This window comes from Poromitra crassiceps, assembly GCF_964638095.1.
Source record: "Poromitra crassiceps genome assembly, chromosome: 26".
Taxonomy (NCBI): domain Eukaryota; kingdom Metazoa; phylum Chordata; class Actinopteri; order Beryciformes; family Melamphaidae; genus Poromitra; species Poromitra crassiceps.
Window position 1 is genome coordinate 15,574,787 of NC_139640.1, and position 25,000 is coordinate 15,599,786.

Sequence of the window (25,000 nt, forward strand, 5' to 3'; positions counted from 1 at the left end):
CAAATTTGCCTCAAACATTGACTTGGACTCAAGGATGATCTGATTAGATTTTGGTGCTCAAAGGTCAAAGGTCAAGGTCACTGTGACCTCTCGAACACCATTTTGAAGCTTGTTAACGCGATATATCAGGAATGCCTTGACGGAATTGAATCAAACTTGTCTCAAACATCGACTTGGACTCAAGGATGAACTGATTCGATTTTGGTGGTCAAAGGTCAAAGGTCAAGGTCACTGTGACCTCTCAAACGCCATTTTACAGCTTGTTAACGCGATATCTCACGAATGCCTTGACGGAATTTCATCAAATTTGCCTCAAACATCGACTTGGACTCGAGGATGAACTGATTAGATTTTGGTGGTCAAAGGTCAAAGGCCAAGGTCACTGTGACCTCTCGAACACCATTTTCAAGCTTGTTAGCGCAACATCTCAGAAATGCCTTGACGGAGTTTCATCAAATTTGCCTCAAACATCGACTTGGACTCAAGGATGAACTAATTAAATTTTCGTGGTCAAAGGTCAAGGTCACTGTGACCTCACAAATGCCATTCCCAAGTTCGTTAAAGCGATATCTCAAGAACGGCTTGATGGAATTTCTGCCAATTTGGCTCAAACGTCGACTTGGGTGCAAGGATGAATGGATTACATTTTGGTGATCAAAGGTCAAGGTCACTGGGACCTCTACAACGCCATTTTCATGCTTGTTAACGCCATATCTCAGGAATGCCTTGACGGAATTTCATGAAATTTGCCTCAAACATTAACTTGGCCTCAAGGATGAACTGATTACATTTTGGTGGTCAAACTTCAAGGTCACTATGACCTCTCGAATGCCATTTTCAAGCTTGTTAACGCGATATCTCAGGAATGTCTTGATGGAATTTCTTCGAATTTGCCTCAAGCGTCCACTTGGACTCAAGGATGATCTGATTAGATTTTGGTGGTCAAAGGTCAAAGGTCAAGGTTACTGTGACCTCTCGAACACCATTTTCAAGCTTGTTAACGCAATATATCAGGAATGCCTTGACGGAATTGAATCAAACTTGTCTCAAACATCGACTTGGACTCAAGGATGAACTGATTCGATTTTGATGGTCAAAGGTCAAAGGTCAAGGTCACTGTGACCTCTCAAACGCCATTTTCCAGCTTGTTAACGCGATATCTCACGAATGCCTTGACGGAATTTCATCAAATTTGCCTCAAACATCGACTTGGACTCGAGGATGAACTGATTTGATTTTGGTGGTCAAAGGTCAAAGGCCAAGGTCACTGTGACCTCTCGAACACCATTTTCAAGCTTGTTAGTGCAACATCTCAGAAATGCCTTGACGGAGTTTCATCAAATTTGCCTCAAACATCGACTTGGACTCAAGGATGAACTAATTAAATTTTCGTGGTCAAAGGTCAAGGTCACTGTGACCTCACAAATGCCATTCCCAAGTTCGTTAAAGCGATATCTCAAGAACGGCTTGATGGAATTTCTGCCAATTTGGCTCAAACGTCGACTTGGGCGCAAGGATGAATGGATTACATTTTGGTGATCAAAGGTCAAGGTCACTGGGACCTCTCCAACGCCATTTTCAAGCTTGTTAACGCCATATCTCAGGAATGCCTTGACGGAATTTCATGAAATTTGCCTCAAACATTAACTTGGCCTCAAGGATGAACTGATTACATTTTGGTGGTCAAACTTCAAGGTCACTATGACCTCTCGAATGCCATTTTCAAGCTTGTTAACGCGATATCTCAGGAATGTCTTGATGGAATTTCTTCGAATTTGCCTCAAGCGTCCACTTGGACTCAAGGATGAACTGATTACATTTTGGTGGTCAAAGTTCAAGGTCACTGTGACCTCACAGACCCAATTTCCAAGCTCTGTAACGCAACATCACAGGAGCGCCTTGACGGAATTTCTTCCAATTTGCCTCAAATGGCGATTTGGACTCAAGAATGAACTAATGGCGGAGGCATAAGTCCGCGTTGCGGTCGTTCTAGTTTAAATCTTTATTGACATATACCTGACACCTCGGCAGCGGAAGTTCGTCTTTTTTTTAAATTTTATTGACATTTTGAAGTTAAACAGACACACAACGAACATAAATACAACTTTGCCAATGAAGTAGCCTACATGACGTCAGCAGTTCGTCTTCATGTTTTGAACACAGATTTAAAAGGCTTCATACAATATATAAAACTGAGAATTTAGCAGGTAAATGTGCTATGGATAGCATTAAAGTAAATATCTAACTAGAGATGACAGTCGGAATTATTGGTTGCCATGGAGACCCCCACACACACCTACATAGCCATGTCTATATTTATTTACTGTAGCCTGCAGTCTATATTTATATACTGTAGCCTACAGTTATTTAAATAAATTCAAATGTATATATATATACATACACACACACACACACACACACACACACACACACACACACACACACACACACACACACACACACACACACACACACACACACACACACATAGACAATGACACCTATTGCATCCTCTTGTCAGAATCTTTGTGGTGAAATTGAAACCTACAAAAACGACAGTTAAAGCACGACTAAACCCCCCAGATTTCTGGCAGAACGGCATGATGCTTGATTTGAAAAAACCTATGGGAAAAACCAAGAAATTACCATCTCCTCTCGTGTCACTATACTCTTTGGCTGTGCTCAGCTCAGGAATTCTTTTCCGGAAATCGACGCCATGACAGTTTGCTCACCGCCTCGAAAATAAGTTATTTGAGAGCTCCAAAATCTTTATAAATATCAACAACTAGCCAACGCTGGTGGCCTCTATGGAAACAGCATTGCTCAAAATGGTTGAAAGTGATATCAATTTGGCCATTCAGTGGCGAACTAGAAATTGAGTCAATTGACTCCCATTTGTGTGTATGTAGTGTGTCTAAGTATCGTTAACTCATTGAGTGCCAAGGACGAGTATGTTCGTCAATTCGTTTAGTAACGTAGAGTGCCAAGGACGAGTATGTTCGTCAATTGCGTTTTTTGACGGTGGGACGTGGATCAAAGCCAGATCCATCTCCTGTGAAAGTATGGTGGATGTTGAATGTGTAAAAGCTATTTTAGGGACCCATTAGGTGGCGACAGTGCTCTCCAGATTAGAGAAAGGCGAGGAAAAAAGAGAGAAGAAGTCATGGGGAAACGGAAATCGGATCGATATGCATGAAGCATAACGTTAGCTGTGCCTGTGAACAGCAGTCAATCTGCTGCCACAATTGAGCCCCTCTGTCTCCGCTGCGATAGCCCGTCCATATGATTTAGTTGCCGACACCAGCGTCTTTCTGAAAAGTTACATTATTCTCAGCTGGGAGCCGGCGACAGGCTGTGAAAAAGCGGGGTGCAGCACACTTTTCAGTGCAGAGCAAACGCAGAGCAAACGCACTCGCAGCAGAGCCCCAGAGACACTCCCACGGAGGAGGAGGAGGGGGGTGGGGCACGCAGGGCACTACAGCATACAACCATTGACAGTAAACACAGACCCAGGCAGCAGGCTCGATGCACAGAGACAGGCAAACAAGCTAGAATATCTGATGCCCACCAGCAGTAAATCAAGACCAGCAAGAAGGTGTAGGGTCTGCACACGCAGGGGCCAGCGCTGCTGGTTGCAGCTAAAAAATATTATTTGGCCAAACAAAATTCCTTTGTTTTCACTGTTTTATTGAAGGAAATAATTTTTGAGGTGTCATTACATCAGAAAATATTAGCTTCAGAGTCAATGATGTGCTTGAAATGCTTCCTTTCACAAAAGGCTGAATATCTCAGATTCTAAATTGGAACGTGTGTTTTTGCTGAAATCAACCTATCTTCTCCGGCTGATAACTAAAGTCAAGTCAAGTCAAGTCAACTTTATTTATATAGCACATTTACATACAGCGGCAGCCGAACCAAAGTGCTTCACAGGCGGGGAGTAAAGTGCACAGATGTAAATAAGTAAAGTGCAAAATACTAATTGAGAGCAACATAATACAAAGTGCATATATGATGACAATTAAAATCAAAAAGATAAAACAATAAGACAATAAAAGCAATAAAACGATAAATGCCAGGGACCTAACGATGGCTAAGTAGGGGGGAAAGCCAGGGAGAACAGGTGGGTTTTTAAGAGCGATTTAAAAACCTCCAGGGTCTGGGCAGCACGAACGTGTAGGGGGAGACTGTTCCAGAGTTTTGGGGCAGCTGCCGCAAAGGCTCTGTTCCCCCTAGTTTTTAGTTTGGTTCTGGGCACCACCAGCAGCGATAGGTCAGCCGATCTAAGAGCTCTAAAGAACGGAAAATGATATCAATAAACTTTTTTTGCAGATGATAGAAGAGAGTCTCATCGTTTTTTGTGCGTGTTCGGTGTTTACATAGTAATATCACACAATATTCTGTGGGCCTCGAGAAATCACTGAAAACGCTCTGAAACTCTGGCACTGGCCAAAAGTGGCTGGCACTCAATGAGTTAAAAGAGCCTAGTAACGCGAGCCTGGTTATCGCAGCACAGCACAATAGGACAAACCCCCCGCTCTCAACACGCTCATGTAATCACAATGGGAGATTTCTCCACGTTATGCCCTTGTCCAACTTGTCATATACCCCGCCATGAAATCCCTTTTTAATATTCATTTCTCCCTTTTTCGTGATTCTTGTCAAAAGTTGTAGTGCACCTCTGCTTTTTCCTCTCGAGCGCAGGGCAGAGCTGCAGCGCGGCCGCAGAACATTCTCCCCCTCCCTCCTCCTCCTCCTCAGACCCTGGCTGCTCAATCCATTCCAGTCTGTCCAAACTTAATACCGATCTAATCTCAGTATGAGATGCAGGGAAATATATTATAGTAGCGGATGTGTTTAGAGCAGCATTGTCACGTTGTCACGTCGTAGTATAGCGTTATATTTTACATGTGTGCTAAACTGCGATGAGATTTGTTTGCGGAAATGACGGCGGGGATGAAAGTCGCTGTGTGGAGGGAGGCTCACTTGGTGCGGACTCGGAGCTGCTGCTGCTGACAGTACAAACACACATTCTCACCCCTCCCTCCCCCCTCCTCTCTCTCTCTCGGGACAATCAAGTGGTTGAGTAGTTCTTAATGTGGGGCCAGGGGACCACCACCAGTGGTCACCAGTAGTCCTTGAGAGGATTCCAGGATTCTCTGTTATCTCTCAACCTAATATATATGGAATTCTGGACAAAATCATATCTAGGCTACATAAAACAAAATTAAAAAATCTGATTTGCATCTGAGAGACCAAACCTCATCATATGGGGGTCCATTGCCACAATGTGAACTAAATTAGGGCTCCTTAGTATGAAAAAGGTTGGGAATGATTTACAGCAACACAATGCCATTTTTCCTCCTTTTATGATTATAGTGGCGTTTATTGATAGTATTGTGTTACATAGGAGTTGGTAGGAAAATAACAGGCGATTGTAATCAATTAACAGGCGATTAACAGGTCAAGTGACACAAGCAGCCAATGAGCTGTGTATAGCGCCATATTGGTAGGAAAATTGTGACATCAAGGGAATAGGCTTGGAGTTGTGAGGAGCTGGGAAAGGGTACAGGGGGAGTGGGGGAGTACTATCTTGAAATGCCATAGTCTTTGGTTCATTGTGACTCACGACGTATCAAATCTCCCATTCATTCGAGGGCAAAAAAGAAAAGCAGTGTTCAACCCATAGAGGGCACTTATGCAGCTGAAAATGATACAAATGGTACAATGGTAACACTTTGGTCTCAAATGTGGAAATTTTGACCAGAATTCTGCACACACCACAAAGTCAAAAAGTTCACATTTCCGAACATCAATAAAGAATACATGACAGTTAGTCAATCGGGGGGGGGGGGGGGGGGGTTAAAAGAAACACCACCACCACCACACACAAATCAATAAAACTTTACTTATTTATTCAGGCAGACAACAAACTAAACCAAAATCCTCTTCTTCCGACAGTCGCAAGCGTCATTTTGACGGTCGCTGACTTCTTCTTCTGTTTTGTTTTACGGTGGTTGGCTTCTTCTTCTTCTTTTTTTTTGTTTTATGGTGGTTGGCAAACATATGTATGTGCATTACCGCCACCTACTGGAGTTTCGGCGGTTGGCATTGGAGCATTGGAGGTAAAAAAAAAAAGAGACGTTAATGCAATATCAACACGAATAAGAAGAACTTCCGCTGCGGAGGTCACGTGACTTCCTGTCAGTTGCGGATGCAGTTGCAGCCAGACGCTCCTCTAATAAAGTGCATGATGGTGGTAAACATTATTCCATGATGATACTCCACAAAGTGGTACCTGGCACCGGGTGTAGTGATGGTTATGCATAGTGCTGGTACTGCTGTTGTAGCCTTACATATTGTAGTGATGGTTATGCATAGTGCTGGTACTGCTGTTGTAGCCTTACATATCATGCAGGTGATGGTTTTATCTGCTCAGGTAAACTACTATTTCCAAACTGTGAGTCTGTCATGTTTGTAGCGTTAATGCTCTCTTCTTCCTCTGCTATCTCATTTCTGCTCCTTTGGCAGTCAACACACCCACAGCGCCCCCCAGTGGCATATCTGCTGTACTGCTTTTATTAAAACGGCACTCTGAAAACAGGGAAAACCAAGAATGACAACTAGGTTTTACTAGTCGACTAGCCCTAGTCTGAAGCCACACACTTGCTTTTCATGTCTATCATTTTCTGTGATTTGAATGTGTACACACATTTGAGGTGGTCAGATCAGTGCTCCAGTGTCAAGTGTTTCAGCCATATTGGGAAGGGGGAGAAGAACCCAATTGAGGTATATGTCATTTTTTCATATTGCTGTTATAATTTATATTGTTTGGAGACAAATTATTTAACCTTGTGTGATGTTTAGGGCAAAGGCTAGCAGATGACATGTTACCTATGGTGCTTGCCTTGTACGAGGGTTCAGGTGCAGTGCATTAAAGGTAAAGAAACATTGTATGTACTGGAGGAAATTAATGATTTTTGTTGAATATAATTTGTATTGTGTTGCAGGAAAGCCTTGTCGTGGCTGAGGCTGCCAGTCGCTGTTTTGTAGAAATATATGATTGTAATTGGGTTGATGCAACATAACTCTTTCTTAGCCTCTGTTGTCCTGTGCCCATTTTAATACTATGGGTTGGTTTCAGGTCCAGCACCGGCAGGAAATCATTGTCTGTAGACCAGTGGTGTGAGCGGGATATATTATCAGTTTGATTCACACTTAATTGGATTGGACTTATGATCACTAATATAATGTGTGTATTTCTGTTTCTACAACAGCATGAGTGAATACTGGATTCTGATTGGCTAGCAACAGTGGTAAATAGGCCAACAATCTACAGTTCGGCTCCAACCGCAGTATCACTCCGCTCCCTGATGAATGAAGAACACCTGTGCTGACTCCGCCCACTGTTAGCCTGTCAGTCTACAAATCTCTAACAAGGAAATGTCCGATTTCGTAGTAACGTTTGATTTACTGGGTGGATTGAGTTTTGAGCAGTGGTTAGATGAAGATGAAGGTGAAGTGAACAAAGAACGACATGGTGAAATTGGGGAGAGAGAACTGGCTGAGCTTGAGTTGTCACGGAGTGAACCTGGGACTCTGCCGTCACCAGATATCAACACACCACCACCAAAATGGGCTGCTTTAGATAACTGTTTAAATAACTGTACTTTTACAGGCAATGTATCAATAACTGTGAATCCCGTTAAGGAATAGGTTAGTTGTTTTTTGGCTCAAAGGCAACTAAATGTTTAGTGCAATCATTGATCTTGTGTATGGAACTATATTCTGTGGCGGAAGGATAAATGTATTCTGAAACCAGTAATGATTGTAAATAAATGAATTGAATGTTACAATTGTGTATTTTTTATATTATGTGGTAGCTATTGTAGAAAAGAATTCGCCTCGTGCCACAACCCTGTACCAGTGGTAAATGTGGCCACAACCCCCTTCCTCTCGTGGTAAATTTCTTAAATTTAATTTTGTATTCTGTATTTAATTTTGGTCCAGCAGTACTATCATATACAGATCCCTGTAAATATCTGGGCCTGATGCTGGATGAGCATATGACCTTTAAGGAGGGAGTCAGTGTTCTAGCTCAATCAGCGGGCAGAGCCCTGGGATCTGTACTGAACAAAGGTAAACATTGTGGTAATATGGGATTCCATACTTGCACACAGCTGTATAACTCCTGTGTCTGTCCTGTGTGGGATTATGCTTCTGGTGTTTGGGGTTCCCGGGAACATCTAGTTCACAAATGTACATCAGTTAAGTCAAGTCAAGTCAAGTTTATTTGTATAGCCCTAATTCACAAGCATGTCTCAGAGGGCTTCAGTGGCTCAGTTCTGGTCATCAGCGGTGATATGGGATGGGAATCCCCAAACATCAGGCATAAAGGTCAAATGCTTCGACTATGGAATAGACTTGTGAGGATGTCTGATCAGAGACTCACAAAAAAGATATTTGACTGGGACATTGCCCATAGACATCCCTGGGCAGTTGAACTGAAATCCTTATTCCATCTGTCAACGACTTGTCATTTATTTTTCACAATAGGTTGTTGTGTGATATCCGGGAGACTACGAGTAATATGTTCCTTCTGTATAAATATAAATGGTCTGTTGATTTGTGGTATAAACCAACGCTAAGAACCTACCGTCTCATAAAAGACAGTTACTGTGTAGAGCCTTATGTAAAGTTTGATTTGGACAGACGAAAAAGGTCCCTGTGTGCACAGTTACGATCTGGAACTATATATCTTGTGTGTCTCGTAAGCCCATGTGGGCTGGGCACTGTTAAGTGCATGACACAATGAATCAAATCAAATCAATCAATCAATCAATCAATCAATCAATCATGTAAATTGGTTTGCAGCGCACTAAGTTCTTTTCACCGACTACTTCCTGGTACTGGTGGTAGCAGAGTGCAGTTCTCCGGTGGGTCTTCTGAGGCCTCCCTCTTTAAACAATAGGACTGATCTTAATGAAAATAAAGCAACTTATATATTTTTATACTGAAACAAACTCTGTTTGGTTCATTTGCTTGAACAACCTGTGGGTCTCACTAGTTGATTGCATACTAGCTACTATGCAATTGTATTGTTGAGAGTACCCAATTGGTCACACAAGCAATCAGACAGTTGACAGGCCAACTCCAAACAGATGTGCAACGCTCCTGTACTCTGCGTTAGTAGTGACTTTCCACAAGGGGGCAGGACAGTGGCAGGTCACATGTGAACATTCACTAGCCATTTGGCCTATTTTCTTGATTCCTTCCCCCTTTGCTTGTTTTTGTCTTTGCTTTTGCATGTTCATGATTCCTCCTAGGGCTGTCCACAGGCGCCGCTACAACCAACACAACATGAAAGTTCCTCACAGCTGCTTTAAATCATAGGAGGAAATAACCAGTATGGATAACATTTGCTCAAATGTGAAGAATTTATTCAGAGATATAATGAGCTCTGTCTATCACATCAGTTTGGGGACGTGCTTTACGCACCGCTCCTCCATGGTCATACAGAGAATCCTGGGAATGTGGGTTTTTTTTACACTCAGCTCACCTTTCTACAGCCTAGATCTTACAGCCCGTTCACACAGGACGCCGAAGCAACGCTCAACCTAAGCTCTACCTACGCTGAACCCACAAGTTTCATTTAGTTGTTTAGGCTCCGCCTGTTTAGTTGTTAACAGGCGAAGCCGTTCACACCACCCGCGTGCGGGTCACGCCGAAGCCACGCTCAAGCCTTGCTCAAGCGATCGTTCAGGATTCACGCCTGTTCCAAGCGTGACGCGTGCTGAAGCCAAGCATTGATCTGTCAAGCCAGGCATGAAGTCAATGGGCGCCGAGGCGCTGAGAGGAAAAGAGAAGGCTTCTTGTGTCAACGGTTAAGCGTGAGCCTGCCTCAAGCTTCAGTTCTGCTTACGTTAGGCGTCCTATGTGAACAAGGGCTTACCTTACAGTGTTATATAGTGTTAAATCATAGGAATATAACCAGTATGGATAACATTTGCTAAATGTGAAATATTTCAGTAGATGTATAATGAGCTCTGTCCATCACATCATTTTGGCGACATGCTTTATGCACTACAGTACTTTCCCATGGACATACAGAGAAGCACAATATTGTGCCGTTCTTTCACTTTATCCACAGACAGAATATCTCACATTTCATATCCAGGAGCTCTGTGTCTCATCACTGTTATTCTAAAGGTAGGCTACTGTATGTAAACGTATGTGTGCAAATAGTTTAGATGGAGTTTTGATGGTGCTCAGTTGGTCAGTGGAAGAAAGGAGGAGGAGAGGGAAACAGCCCAAAGGCAACATTTATACAGTGCACTCCTCCTATATTGATCATCTTGGGACGGGTCAAATTGATCATTATAACCGATCCTTTTCTCTTTCTTCATTTCTCATGCAGATTACCACCTAACTGACATTTGTATAATGTATTACATGAATACAGTAGGAATGTTATTGACTTTAAACATCTATACTGTAAGTTAGGCCTCCAGCTGTTTCAAGCACAGCGGTCTCGCGTAGACAGAGACACCGCCGTCTCTCCACAGACAGAGATGCCGTGATCTCTCCTTATATACAGACAGACATGCATCAAGTATCGCTGCTGTATCTCGTTGGCTCATTGTTGGCAGTTTGTAAGTAAAGAAATAATACAAATACTGTAGTTTTAAACATGTTTTCCATTGTTATCAGGTGGGACAAGGCCCAAAATGATCACTGTAAGCAGTCACTATTTAAACAGCATGTGTATAGGAAGCTTTTTGATCAATATAAGTGATTGATTGCTATAACTGTGATCACTATAAGCAGATATTCCACTGTACTTTGCCACATTGATAATTGCAGTCAGATACAAAACGGGGCAAATTGCACTCAGCAGCAAAACGTTATGGGCGTGTTTGCGTTGGCATAATTAGCAATTATGCAAATGATACGCAATTCATGCGTGCTGTATCGGCCACAATTCATTCTTTGTGAATTTGACCCTGAATGTATGAACTATTTGGGACATCTGTCATGTTGACACAATCCACATTGTCTCAACGCTTCCAGATGAACTCACCTGCTTCTGTGTGTCTACATCTTTGTGATTGGTCTAGATGTAATAAGGGACATTAATAAGCGATAATGGCTTAAAAGAGTAAACAGAAGTGTGACTCAAATAGTGTAAACCGTCATGCATGACTGACTCAAGAGCCCTGTTCCAACCCACTCCTATTACAGAAATAGACGTGGACTATATAGTGTGTTGGCCATTTTGTACTAGTGTCCCAATCCTCAACTGTTGATTCACTATATATATATATATATATATATATATATATTATATATATAATATATAATGACTATATAGGCCACTGTAAAATACCCACAATGCAGAGCAATTTCTAGTGAACACAGAATGTACAATGTATCCCATACTGTATACCACAATGCAATGCTGTTGTGTTTACGGAAGGAGAAGAAGAGTGAGGTACAGTAGTGTGCTAAACTCGTTTGATCGTTAGTTCACTATATGATAAACACTACATGGGGAGTTAGTGAGTGAGTGAGTGAATGAGTGAGTGAACCATTCCAAACATGGCTAATGACTCAGTGACTGAATGAAAGTTACAAGTCATTAATCTAAACAGTGTCTGGAAAAACAGCAAATAAAAAGCAGGTCAGAGGAGCCTCTGTTACTATGCAGAATATGTCTTTCTAACCAATCATACAGCAGGTGATTTAAATGATTAGCACATCTTCCACCAGAGAGGGAGCTGATCAGTCTAATCTCTGCTGTAGTGTTTGGCTGCATTAAAAGCCTGCAGACTCTCTGCCCTCCATGCAGGACATGACCATCAACAGCAGTGACATTGAAGCATGTCATCTGCTGCCACGCAAGGATAAGAAGCTGAAACCAGCAATCATCATTCGCTTTGCAAACAGGAAAAACAAGGTAACCCTGCTTAAACAGGGGAGAAAGCTTAAAGGTAGTAATGTTTACATGAATGACCACCTGTCAAAGAAGAATGCTGATATTGCTGCAAAAGCACGATACCTACGTAAGCAGAGCAAAATCCAATCTACGTGGACCTACAACTGTAAGGTCTTCATTAAGCTCAATGGCCAGACACCTGAAGAGGAGAAGGTACTGCTCATCCGGGAGCTCAGCGACCTGGACATGTACCAATGACCAATTAGAGAACTGAACCGCTGCATCCAATCTGTCTGTCCAATAACATATGTAGCAAATAACTCTATATCATCATGTCATTAAACCTTCCAGGAAAGGGACTCAATATTGCTCACTTGAATATTTGCAGTTTAAAGGAGAAAATTGTTGATCTTTCCATATTGCTTCATAGTAATAATATACACATTATGGCTATTTCTGAAACTCATCTGGACACGTCTATTAATAACTCGGAAGTTGATATCCATGATTACAGTATTTATAGATTAGACAGAAACAGAAGTGGAGGTGGTGTGGCCATTTACATTCGAAGTCATATACCAGTTAAAGCAAGAAATGATCTGGGGAATTCATCTCTTGAATCAATATGGCTACAAGTCCACTTGCCTAATGTTAAACCACTGCTAGTTGGATGCTGTTATAGACCACCTAGCTCTAAGGTCCAATATCTTGAAGATATATGTGATATGCTCCAGAGAGTTGTAGATGAAGATAAAGAGATATTTTTCCTTGGAGATTTGAACATTGACTGGTTATCCAAAAAATGTTATTTGAAAAAAAGAATAATAGACTTGATGAATGTATGCAATATGACACAGATGGTGAAATCGTCCACTAGGGTATCAAGTACTATATCTGGGACTTCATCCACATGTTTAGATCATATTTACACCAACGTTCATGAGCTGTGCTCCAAGGCTGTTTCATTTCCAGTAGGATTCAGTCACCATAATATGGTTGCGATCGTAAGAAAAACCAAAGTATCTAAATCAGGTACCAAAGTCCTATATCAGAGAATGTATAAGTCTTTTAATGAGGAGGCCTTTATCAATTGCATAAAAGCAATCAATTGGGAACAACTGCGTGAAATTGAGGATACGGATGCTGCATTGTCCCTGTTCATAGATAAGCTTCTGGAAGTGATAAATATACATGCCCCACTAAGAAAGTTTACAGTAAGAGGTCATTCTGCTCCTTGGATTGATGATGTATTAAGAAAGACTATGACTCAAAGAGACAATTCAAAGTTGAAAGCTACAACATCCAAAGATCCAACTGATTGGATAAATTATAGGAAAAATAGAAATAATGCAACCAAATTAAATAGGTCTAAGAAAAAAACATATTTCCAAAACAAAATGTCTGAGTATAGGAATAATGGAAAGAAAATATGGAATATTTTTAATAATATACTAGGAAGATCAAAAGGTAACACCCCTTCATTTATTGAAGCTGGTGGTGATTTTATCACAAAACCTTTAGAAATTGCCAATTACTTCAATGATTTCTTTATTCAAAAGGTGACTAATCTAAGGAGCAAAATGAATAACTTGAGAGATGATATGTCTGTCAATTTGATCAAAGAAAATATTATGAAAGATAAGACATGTATATTTGAGCTGAAACCAGTCTCCTTAGAAGAAGTCAAAAAACTATTGTGGCTGGTGAAAAACAACACACAATTTGGTCTTGATAATCTTAATGGGAAGCTCATTAGAATAATGGCGGAACATATTGCAGTACCAGTTTGGCACATTTTCAACTGCAGCCTTAGGCAAGGTGTCTTCCCTGAATCATGGAAAGCGGCCAAAATTATTCCTTTAATAAAAAATGGTATGAATGCTTTTAGTGGGTCTAACAGTAGGCCAATTAGCATCCTTCCCATACTTAGTAAAATACTGGAAAGGATAGTGTTTGATCAAATGTTACAGTACTTTTCCTTGCATGGTCTAGATTCCATCCATCAGCATGCCTATAAAGAAGGCCACTCAACAGGTACGGCACTATCGCAGATGACAGATGCATGGCGTAGTCATATTGATGACAAAAAAATTGTAGGTGCAGTTCTCCTTGATTTCAGCGCTGCGTTTGACGTAATTGATCATGGACTTTTATTGAAAAAACTATGTGCATATGGTTTCTGTGAAAACGCAATTCATTGGTTTGAAAGTTATCTAACACATAGAAAACAGAATGTCTATTTCAATGGTAGTTTTTCCACCACTAGTAAATTAGAATGTGGGGTCCCACAAGGGAGTTGCTTAGGTCCATTATTGTATTCTATATTTACCAATGATCTTCCATTAGCACTGAAAAAAGCTTCAATGACTATGTATGCTGATGATTCCACCCTTTACACAGCCTCTAATAACATTGAAGAACTAAACAGTGTTTTGCAAAGTGAACTTGATCTTGTATCTAAATGGGTGGAACACAATAAATTAGTACTTAATGTAGCTAAAACGAAATGTATAGTGTTTGGTTCTAGCCATACATTAAGTAAAGCGTTTAAATTATCCCTTGAGATGAAGAAGGTAGCGCTAGAACAAGTCTCATATGTGAAATTACTAGGTCTAACCCTTGATGAAAAGCTGTCCTGGTCTGCTCATGTCGACAATGTAGTAGCAAAAATGGGGAGAGCTGTATCTGTTATCAAGAGATGTTCCTACTTATTGAATGATCCCTCTAGAGCACAGGTAATTCAAGCATTGGTGCTATCTCACTTAGACTACTGTTCGATGGTATGGTCTAGTGCAACTAAGGAAGACATTCATAAGTTACAAATTGTTCAAAACAGAGCTGCTCGCCTTGTTCTGAAATGCCCTTACAAAGCTAATGTTAATGTTATGCATAGTAAGCTTCAGTGGTTAGAGGTTGGGGATAGGCTTTCTTATAATCTTCTCTCATTTTTTCATAAAATTTGTATACAGGCCAAGCCTACATCTTTATACTCTAGGATCTGTCATATTGAAGATATTCATGATTATTCAACAAGACAAGTGTCTAGGAGATTACTTGTATTGCCTTCCACAAATTTAATATCTACTCAAAAATCTGTTATGTATAGAGCCACTGCATTATGGAACAAGCTGTCTGATGGTATGAGACACACCCAGTCTTTAAGTCTGTTCAAAAAACATCTTAAAAAGAGTCTATTGATTGAACATTGGTTCATGTGAATCTGAATTTGGTGTCGGTATTCGTAAATTTTTTATTACCTTATTTTTTTATTTTTTTATGTTTATCTGTAAACTGTTTTAATCAAAAGCAACCATAGTTGGGTTGTGGTTATATTTTAAGAAAGCTTACATAGCATTACCTAATTTTTTCATGAATTAAGTTGTACAAACTGTATTTGAATAATTGTATCCATCAAATGTATGTCATTTTTTTTTTTTTTACTTTTATATTGTGGACCCCAGGAAGAATAGCTGCTTCCATGTGTGGCAGCTAATGGGGATCTAAATAAACAATAAACAATAAACAATGGCACATGGTTAAACTACTGCTTAGCAGCATTCTTCTTCTTCCCCATCTGGCAGCCAGGAACACTTTGAGAATAGAATATATAGAATAGAATATATAGAATAGAATAGAATAGAATATATAGAATAGAATAGCATCAGTGTTCATTTACAGCACATCTAACAGCAATTACACTCAGAATAACTCACTAACTCACTGTTCATTTACAGCACATGTCACAGTGCAAAGAGGAAAGAACATCAGAGCACAATGAGGTCAGTACTCTGTATCAGCAAGTACTCCAGATGAAGTACTCTCTACTGTGTCTCTAAAACCAGCAGGTGGCAGTGTTTCTTCATTTGTCAGCACCTGAGGCCACTGAGCTTCTCTTTCAGCCAGCAGCATTCAGCAGCTCAAGAGAAGAGGAGAGAAATCCTTCCATTGACCTTTTTCATCAGCAGCCATTTTGCGTCTAAAAGGCAGGAAGTAACACAGGTGCAAGCAAAACATTAATGAGGGTTTCCAACTTCCAATCCATTTAAGTGTTCCAGTGCTGTTTGGGTTGCACCTGTGTTACTATTGCTCTATTGACATCGTGAAGGGCAATTTTTCTGAAAATGAGCCAATGACACATCCTTTGCATAGGTCAGGATCCATTAAACTGAGACCACTGATGCTTTTAATTAAAGCACGTGACAGTAGCAGGCTGGTAGCAGGGCACTGCCAAGGTGGCCTGAAACTGGTTTTATGCTTACGTGAAATCGGCAGCGCCGACTGCGCCGAGGGGTCGCCGCAGCTGGCCGTCCTATCGGCGCAGCTCGGTGGAAGGGGGCGTGCAGCTCCTCGAAAATGTGACTCCGCGGCGTCAATGCGGACGTGACATGACCAGCACGAGAGCTGTGATTGGCCGTTGCCTTGGGCTGCGCACATAATCGCTGACGTACTTGTTGTGAGGAATGAGGAAATGCCATTTCCTCATTTAACAGTGCTTGTCCCTCATCTAGCAAAGCTTTCTGCAGGCTCACCGGAATGAGTTTTGAAATAAAGGGACAATAAAATGTCCCCCCACCGACATGATTGAAAGTTCTTGGTAAACGACATGATAACGTCATATGCAATGTACCACAAGCCACCTAGTGTTTTGGACGTGTACCGCAACCAATGCACTCAGTTACGTTCGAGTATGCACAAGACATTCCTCCTTGCTGCAGATAGAGAAACAGTCGCCTACTGTCGGACTACTGTCATGAGAGGAGGAACAGCCCCCCCTCCTCCGCTAATGGAATTGCAACTTGAGAATCGTTTTGGCCTGCTTCGATCACCTCCAGCTGACATAGCTGCCAAGCTCCACCATGAGAGGGAAAATCAGGCTAGCGCTAGCACAAGGCCTCAGGGAAGAAACGATGCCTCAGAGCCCAAGGACACTCAAGCCATAACAACCCTGATTGTAGGCGATTGTACAGTCAAAAACATCAGGAGTTGGAGGAATTCCAAAACATACTGCTTCCCTCAAGACGCAATCTCTGACATAACAGGAAAAATTACAGAGCTACTTACATCTCACAAAGCTGTGACAAGGGTGATCCTGCACATTGGAAAAAATGTCATTTATAAGCAAGAATCAGAGAAACTTAAATCTGACTTTGCCAATCTGCTGAATATGCTAGCCTCTCTAAACATTGAGGCTTTTATCAGTGGCCCTTTACCATCTCACGGCACGAACCGCTTCAGCAGACTACTAGGCCTAAGTTCATGGCTTTCCACCGCCTGCCCACTACATAAAGTAAACTTTATTGAGAATTTTAATTTGTTCTGGCAGCGTGAGCACCTCTTCACTCCGGACGGGCGCTATCTCAATAGTGCTGGCGAGGCTTTACTGAGTTCTAATCTACTATACACGGTGGACTATTACAAGGTCAAGATCCCTCTAAAGCCTCCCCAAGGCAGACAGCCTGACGCAGCGGCCACAGAGCTCTCCTCCAGCCCTGCTCCACCTGCTCAGATCGACGCAGCTTCCGGCCCAGCTGCCGACCCTGCCCAACTGACCAACGACGCCACACCTCCGGCAGTCGCCACACCTCCGGCTCTACAGGTCGACGCCCCACCTCCTGCCGCCGCCCCGGCTCAACTGACCAACGACGCCCCACCTTCTGCCGCCGCCCCGGCCCAACTGTCCAACGCCACACATCCGGCAGCCGCTGTCCCGGCAGCCGCTGTCCCGGCTCTACAGGTCGTCGCCCCACCTTCTGCCGCCGCCCCGGCTCTACATTTCGACGCCGCGGCTCAACAGGACGACGCCGCGCCTCCTGCAGCAGCTGTCCTGGCTCTACAGGTCGACGCCGTGGCTCAACTGGTCGACGCTCCACCAAACGACGACGACTTCATCTTCTCCCCTCCCCTCCTCTCTTCCACCCCCCCTTTCTCCTCCACCCCCCCTTCCCCACTCTTTCCCCCTCCCCTCCACTCTCCCACCTCCCTCTTCTCGCCCCCCACCACAGCTCAACGGCCTGATGACCCGGCGGAGAGCGACGCCCCCCCAGGTGTTTCCTTGGAGACCTCATTCCCCCCCCCCCTCCACTCCTCCACCTCCCTCTCATCGCCCTCCTCCCTTTCCCCCTCCCTCCACCTACTGCCATTCTCAGCTGGCATGAACAAGCTGATTGAGGAGGTTAATGTTAGTCTAGCTAGCCCGCTCCGCACCTCCAACAAACTGTTTGAGCGGGCTGACGCTGGACTAGCTGGCCTGCAGTGCACCCCTCCGCCTGGCCTAAAACAACTGGCTAATCAGCCCTCTCCATCTGTCATGAACACACTGGCTGAACAGACTCCTGGCCTAAAAGAACTGGCTAATCAGCCCTCTCCATCTGTCATGAACACACTGGCTGAACAGACTCACGCCAGAATAGCCAGCGCCCCCTGCTCCTCCCCACCCTCAACACCTCCTCCTCCTCGCCCCCCCCCCCATCCCAAAGACCCCCTCGCTTAAATCTCAAGCCAGCAGTATCAGTATAAATTTAGACTGGACCTAATTTAATAATATGGCATCAGCCGATCCAGTAGCTCAGATATAAAATCAAATAGCTGGTGAATAAACTTAGTCCTGAACTGCTGAGCGGGCTATCTCAAGCCAGCAGTATCAGTATAAACTTAGACTTGACCTAATTTAATTTAATAATATGGCATCAGCCGATCCAATAGCTCAGATATAAATTCAAATAGCTGGTGAATAAACTTAGTCCTGAACTGCTGAGCGGGCTATCACAAGCCAGCAGTATCAATATAAACTTAGACTTGACCTAATTTAATAATATGGCATCAGCCGATCCAGTAGCTCGGATATAAAATCAAATAGCTGATGAATAAACTTAGTCCTGAACTGCTGAGCGGGCTATCTCAAGCCAGCAGTATCAGTATAAACTTAGACTTGACCTAATTTAATAATATGGCATCAGCCGACCCAGTAGCTCAGATATAAAATCAAATAGCTGGTGAATAAACTTAGTCCTGAACTGCTGAGCGGGCTATCTCAAGCCAGCAGTATCAGTATAAACTTAGACCTAGACTACCTAGACCTGAATTAGCAGTATAATATTAGTCATCCTAAATAATCCTAATAAATTTTGATTTGACCTAATTTTATTGTTGTCTATAGAGTTAGTTCCACCTCTGCGCAGATTCCCCCGCTCTCTTCTCTCTCTCCCCCTCAGGTGTCCTTCATTGGCCTGACGTACACCCCACCGCTGCAGCCCTAGGTCCGGCCGTCATCGCCCTAGCCACCTGTCGTCACTCTAGGCCATCTACCCACTACTCCTTCTACTGTCTGACACCCCGGGCTCATCACCATCACCGACCCCTATCCTCATCATCCTGGTCACCTGCTTGCCTAAGGGAAGGGGGGGGCGCCCCCCCAGCCCCCCCCCCCGCCGCCTCATCATCACCTCCAACTCCTATCCTCCCCTCCTCTTAATCATCACCTCCGACTCCTATCCTCCCCTCCCCTCCTCTTAATCCATGTCACCAACGCGGACTCATGGATTCCTCAGATCATCCTCATGGAACTCCCAATCTTGTTACCCCTTTTTTCACCTAGCTAATTAACTAGTATTCTCTAAACCTATACGAACACTTAAAGACTGCATTTTCTATTTCTTTTTGGACTCTACTTTTTAGATTTTCAACTCCCTTCCCTGATCTTAGGATAATTTAAAAATTACATTTTTATATCCCTTCTGTTGGACTCTTTTTTTACATTTTCAATTTTCTGTTCTCTTGTACATTTTATTTCCATAATAAACCATTCACAGAGTTTCATTATCGGAAACTCTGTGCATGGTTTAGCCCGGCATCTCTCGGCCTGTCTCGGAGGGGAGTCCCCAGATGGGGGTCCGCTGCTCTGGCCTGGGTGGGCCCGTCCCCCGCGTGGCCTGCTCTCACGCTCTCAGTCACTATGCTGGTGGCTGGGGGCTGGGGGGGCGGGTCGCGTGGGGGCTGGGTCCGCCCGGGCCGCAGCAATTGGCCCCTAGCACAACGACCTCACAAGGTTCCTCCTCAGCCAAGTCACTGGGGCAATCCATGTGGCGATCCATGTGTGGATTGCCACCATATGGTGGAAAGGTTTTCTTGCGTTCACTGGGGGTGAGGGGGTGCCGCTGTGTCCCGGCCTGGCCTTCCCTCCCACGCCTTATGTGGGCGGGGGCCGGGTCGGGGGGCATCGGTGCTCTTCATCACTGGTCGAGGGCTGCCGGTTGGTTTAGAACAGCTTAGGTAGGCGATAGATTAGCTACAGCCTAAGGCTGACCTGTTAGTGTTCAGGCTAAAATCAGACTAGAGCAGGGTAGGATAGGCCAGATTAGGCTGTAGATTAGCTAGATACTATGTCCCAGTTAGCTCTGGTTAATGCTTAGAGTAGTCAGTTGTCTGATCTTCTCCCCCCCCCCCCTCTCTTTCCCCCTTCCCCCGCTTCTTCCCTTCTTCCCCCTTCTTGTTCTCCTCTCTTTCCATGCTCTTTCCTCCCCCACATCCCACCGCCCCCCCCCTCCCTTCTCCTGCTCTCTCCTCATTCTCCCCCCCTCTGCTCCTTCTCCTCTTCTCCCCTATTTTCCTGAATCCCTGCCACTTCCTGCTCTCCCTTCTCTCACATTCCCCCTGCTCTCCTTCCCCTGCACCCTCCCACCTCTCCTTCTCTGCCTCTCTGTCCTCCCCCCTCTCTCACATTCCCCCTGCTCTCCTTCCCCTGCACCCTCCCACCTCTCCTTCTCTGTTCTCTCCTCCTCCACATTTCCCATTTTCTCCCCACCCTCGCCCTAATCCGGGCCCGTATCCTACTCCCTCCCTCCACCCTAGACCCTACCTCTACTCTCTGTCCTCCCCCCTCTCTCACATTCCCCCTGCTCTCCTTCCCCTGCACCCTCCCACCTCTCCTTCTCTGTTCTCTCCTCCTCCACATTTCCCATTTTCTCCCCACCCTCGCCCTAATCCGGGCCCGTATCCTACTCCCTCCCTCCACCCTAGACCCTACCTCTACTCTACCTCCCCTGTACCCTTCCACCTCTCCTTCTCTGTTCTCTCCTCCTCTCTGTCCTCTCCCCTCTCTCACATTCCCGCTGCTCTCCTTCCCCTGCGCCCTCCCACCTCTCCTTCTCTGTTCTCTCCTCCTCTCTGCCCTCTCCTCCCTCTCACATTCCCCCTGCTCTCCCTCCCCTGCACCCTCTCCTTCTCTGTTCTCTCCTCCTCCACATTTCCCATTTCTCCCCACCCTCGCCCTAATCCGGGCCCGTATCCTACTCCCTCCCCTCCCCCAACCCTAGACCCTACCCCTACCCTGGCTCTCCCTCCCCTGCACCCTCATCTCTCCTCCTCTGTTCTCTCCTCCTCCACATTTCCTATTTTCTCCCCACCTCCCCCCTCTCCTCCCTCCTCCCTCTCCCTCCCTCCTCCACTCTCCTGCTTTCTTCAAATGTTCAAATGTTATCTTTATTCTGTATATTCTTGTTACTGTGTGTTAGCTAGAATCAGCTAGACATACTTTCTGTGAAGCCCTCTGAGACATGCTTGTGAATTAGGGCTATATAAATAAACTTGACTTGACTTGACTTGACTTAAATGAGCTGGCTAATCAGCCCTCTCCATCCATGAACACACTGGCTAAACAGACTCATGCCAGCATAGCCAGCACCCCCTGCTCCTCCCCACCCCAAAGACCCCCTCGCTCCTCCCCACCCCCAAGACCTCCTTGTTCCGACCCCCCACCCTCAAAACCACCTCCCCCTCCCCGCTCACCTTTCCCTCAATCTCCCTGCCCGCCCCAAAGGGGAAAACTGAAAAAATCATTTCCGGCCCCAAAAACAAGGTCACAGAGCATCATGAAACGATCAAATGTCTAGCTATCCCCACCCTGATTAGCTACAGAACAAACAAAGATTACCTCTCAGCACGTCCTGTTCCAGGACCAAGCCTAGTATCTGTTCTCCAGGGACACTCTGAAAAGCATTTACAAAATCAACCCAGCAACGTAAGTATCAAGGCTGCACTGCTAAATATTAGGTCACTTGTAAGCAAGTCGCTTCTAATAAACGATCTGATTACGAATCATAAACTGGACCTCATGTTCCTCACAGAGACCTGGCTTGATCTAAACAACAGAGAATATGTTCTTAATGAGTCAGCCCCACCTAATTTTAACTACATTGACGCCCCCAGAGTCGGTAAGAAGGGGGGAGGAGTAGCTATTATTTTCTCTGATGTTTTTCAATGTAAGCAGGTATCGTTTGGCGACTTTTCATCGTTTGAATATCTGGCCGCTGTTCTGAAGTGCTCTCCCTCTATTTTACTACTGATTATATACAGACCACCTAAGTACTCTAGTAGTTTTTTTGATGAATTTTCAGAACTCCTTTCTATAATCTCCATAGAACACGACTGTTTAACTATTGCAGGAGATTTTAATATTCATATTGACAACCCCAATGATAATAATGCCAAAGAATTGAATAACCTCCTTGACACTTTTGACCTGTTACAACATGTCTCTGGGCCCACTCACAATCGAGGCCATACCCTAGACTTATTTATCACCAAGGGCTTTGAGTCATCGTTTCGTTCAGCTAGTGATGTTGCTCTGTCCGACCATCTCTGTATCTTTCTTGAACTCAAGGTCACCCCTATCGCTCTTACTCGGTCAAAAACCATCAAAAAGCGTCACATCAACGAGAGCACTAGCACACGGTTCATGGAGGCTTTCTCGCTGGCCCCTTCCCTCTCCTCAGCCTCTGTCAATGATCTCCTAGATAACTTCAATTCTAAAACCCTAAAGGCTATTGATGCTGTAGCTCCCATTAGATCTAAACTAATCTCCGGTAAGAAAAAAGCACCATGGAGAAACGCTCCCTCTGTAAATAACAAAAAAAGAGATTGTAGGAAAGCCGAGCGCAAATGGCGGAAAACTAAACTTCACATCGATTACGACATCTATAAAAATAGTCTTCACTCCTACAACCAGGAACTAAAAAATTCCAGAAAATTCTTCTTCTCCGACATTATCAGCAAAAACACCAATGACGCTCGCACTCTTTTTGCCACTGTTGACAGGCTGACAAACCCCCCCCCACAAATTGCCCCTGATCTTCTATCCAATGTCAAATGCAATGAATTTGCGACCTTCTTTAGGGATAAAATTATAAATATCAGACTAACTATTTCCACATCAAGAACAAATGTGGCTCCGCCGCACCCACAGAATAGGTGCTTAATTAACATGACTCAGTTCAATGTCATTGACCACAAGAAACTAGAAGAAACGATACGAGGCCTTAAATCCTCATTGTGTTGCCTAGACACCCTGCCAACAAGCTTTCTAAAAAATGTCTACAGTTGCCTGGCGACCGACATACTGAAGATAATTAATACCTCTCTTCTTACAGGCATTTTTCCAAAATCTCTAAAAACTGCAGTTGTTAAGCCCTTGCTAAAGAAGCGTAGCCTCGACCCCTCTATAATCAGCAATTACAGACCAATATCAAATCTTCCCTTTATTAGCAAAATACTCGAAAAAACTGTCTACCAACAACTCAATACCTTTCTATCCTCCAATGATCTACTAGATCCCTTCCAATCAGGCTTCCGACCCCATCATAGCACCGAAACTGCGCTTATCAGAGTTATAAATGACATCCGAATGAACACTGATTCAGGTAAAATCTCAATCTTAATGTTACTAGATCTCAGCGCTGCCTTTGATACGGTTGACCACGAAATTCTATTGGACAGACTGGAAAACTGGGTCGGGCTTTCCGGCACAGTCCTAGAGTGGTTCAGATCTTATCTGCAAGACAGGAACTACTTTGTCTCCATTGGCAACTACACATCTGACCAAACCAAAATGACATGTGGGGTACCCCAAGGATCAATTTTAGGTCCTGTCCTGTTTAACCTTTATATGCTCTCTCTGGGCCTAATTATGCAAAAAAACAAAATAGCTTATCATAGCTATGCAGATGACACCCAACTCTACATAGCCCTCTCATCGGATGACTATGCCCCCATAGAGACACTGTGTCAGTGCCTTGCGCAAATTAATGATTGGATGTGCCAGAATTTTCTCCAACTTAATAAGCGCTTGGTGGTAAAAAAGAAGATAGGCTCAAAGTTACTGCTCACCTCGAATCCCTATCTTTGAAGCCAAAGGACCAGGTAAAAAATCTTGGCATTATTATTGACTCTGATCTAAATTTCAACTCCCACATCAAGCTTATAAGAAAATCTGCCTTCTATCATCTAAAAAATATAGCAAGGATTAGAGGCTACATGTCCAAACAAGATCTTGAAAAACTAATTCATGCTTTCATTTCTAGCAGGCTAGACTACTGCAACAGTCTTTTCAATGGTCTTCCCAAAAAAGCTATTAAACAACTACAGCTCATTCAGAATGCGGCTGCTAGAGTTCTAACAAGAACCAAGAAAGCTGAACACATTACACCAGTTCTCAAATCCCTGCATTGGCTGCCAGTAAATCTTAGAATAGACTTTAAAATTCTGCTAATAGTTTACAAATCTCTCAACGGGTCAGGCCCACACTACATCTCTGAAATGCTTCTACACTATGAACCATCCAGATCCCTGAGATCTTCAGGCACTGGTCTACTAATTGTCCCGAGGACCAAATCAAAACATGGTGAAGCCGCGTTCTCCCACTATGCCTCTCATAACTGGAACAAACTCCCTGAACACATTAGATCTGCCCCTACTCTGCCTATTTTTAAATCCAAGCTAAAGACCTTTATGTTTACTCTTGCTTTTAACTGCTACTAAACTACTGCCTCTCTCGGCCTGTAATTTAAAAAAAAGATTCCTGTACTTTTCCAACAAATGGACTGTACATGTAATAATAATACTGAAGAGTGCCTTGTAACTTATTTAAAACAGAAATAATGTTTCATGTTTGTTAATTTGAGTATATATTTTATCTAAAACTGTCGGCTGTGTTTTTTATGTGTTTTTTATATGTGCATTGCTTTGCTGCTTGTTTTTTCGATTATTTTTTGTAAAGCACCTTGAATTGCCTTGTGT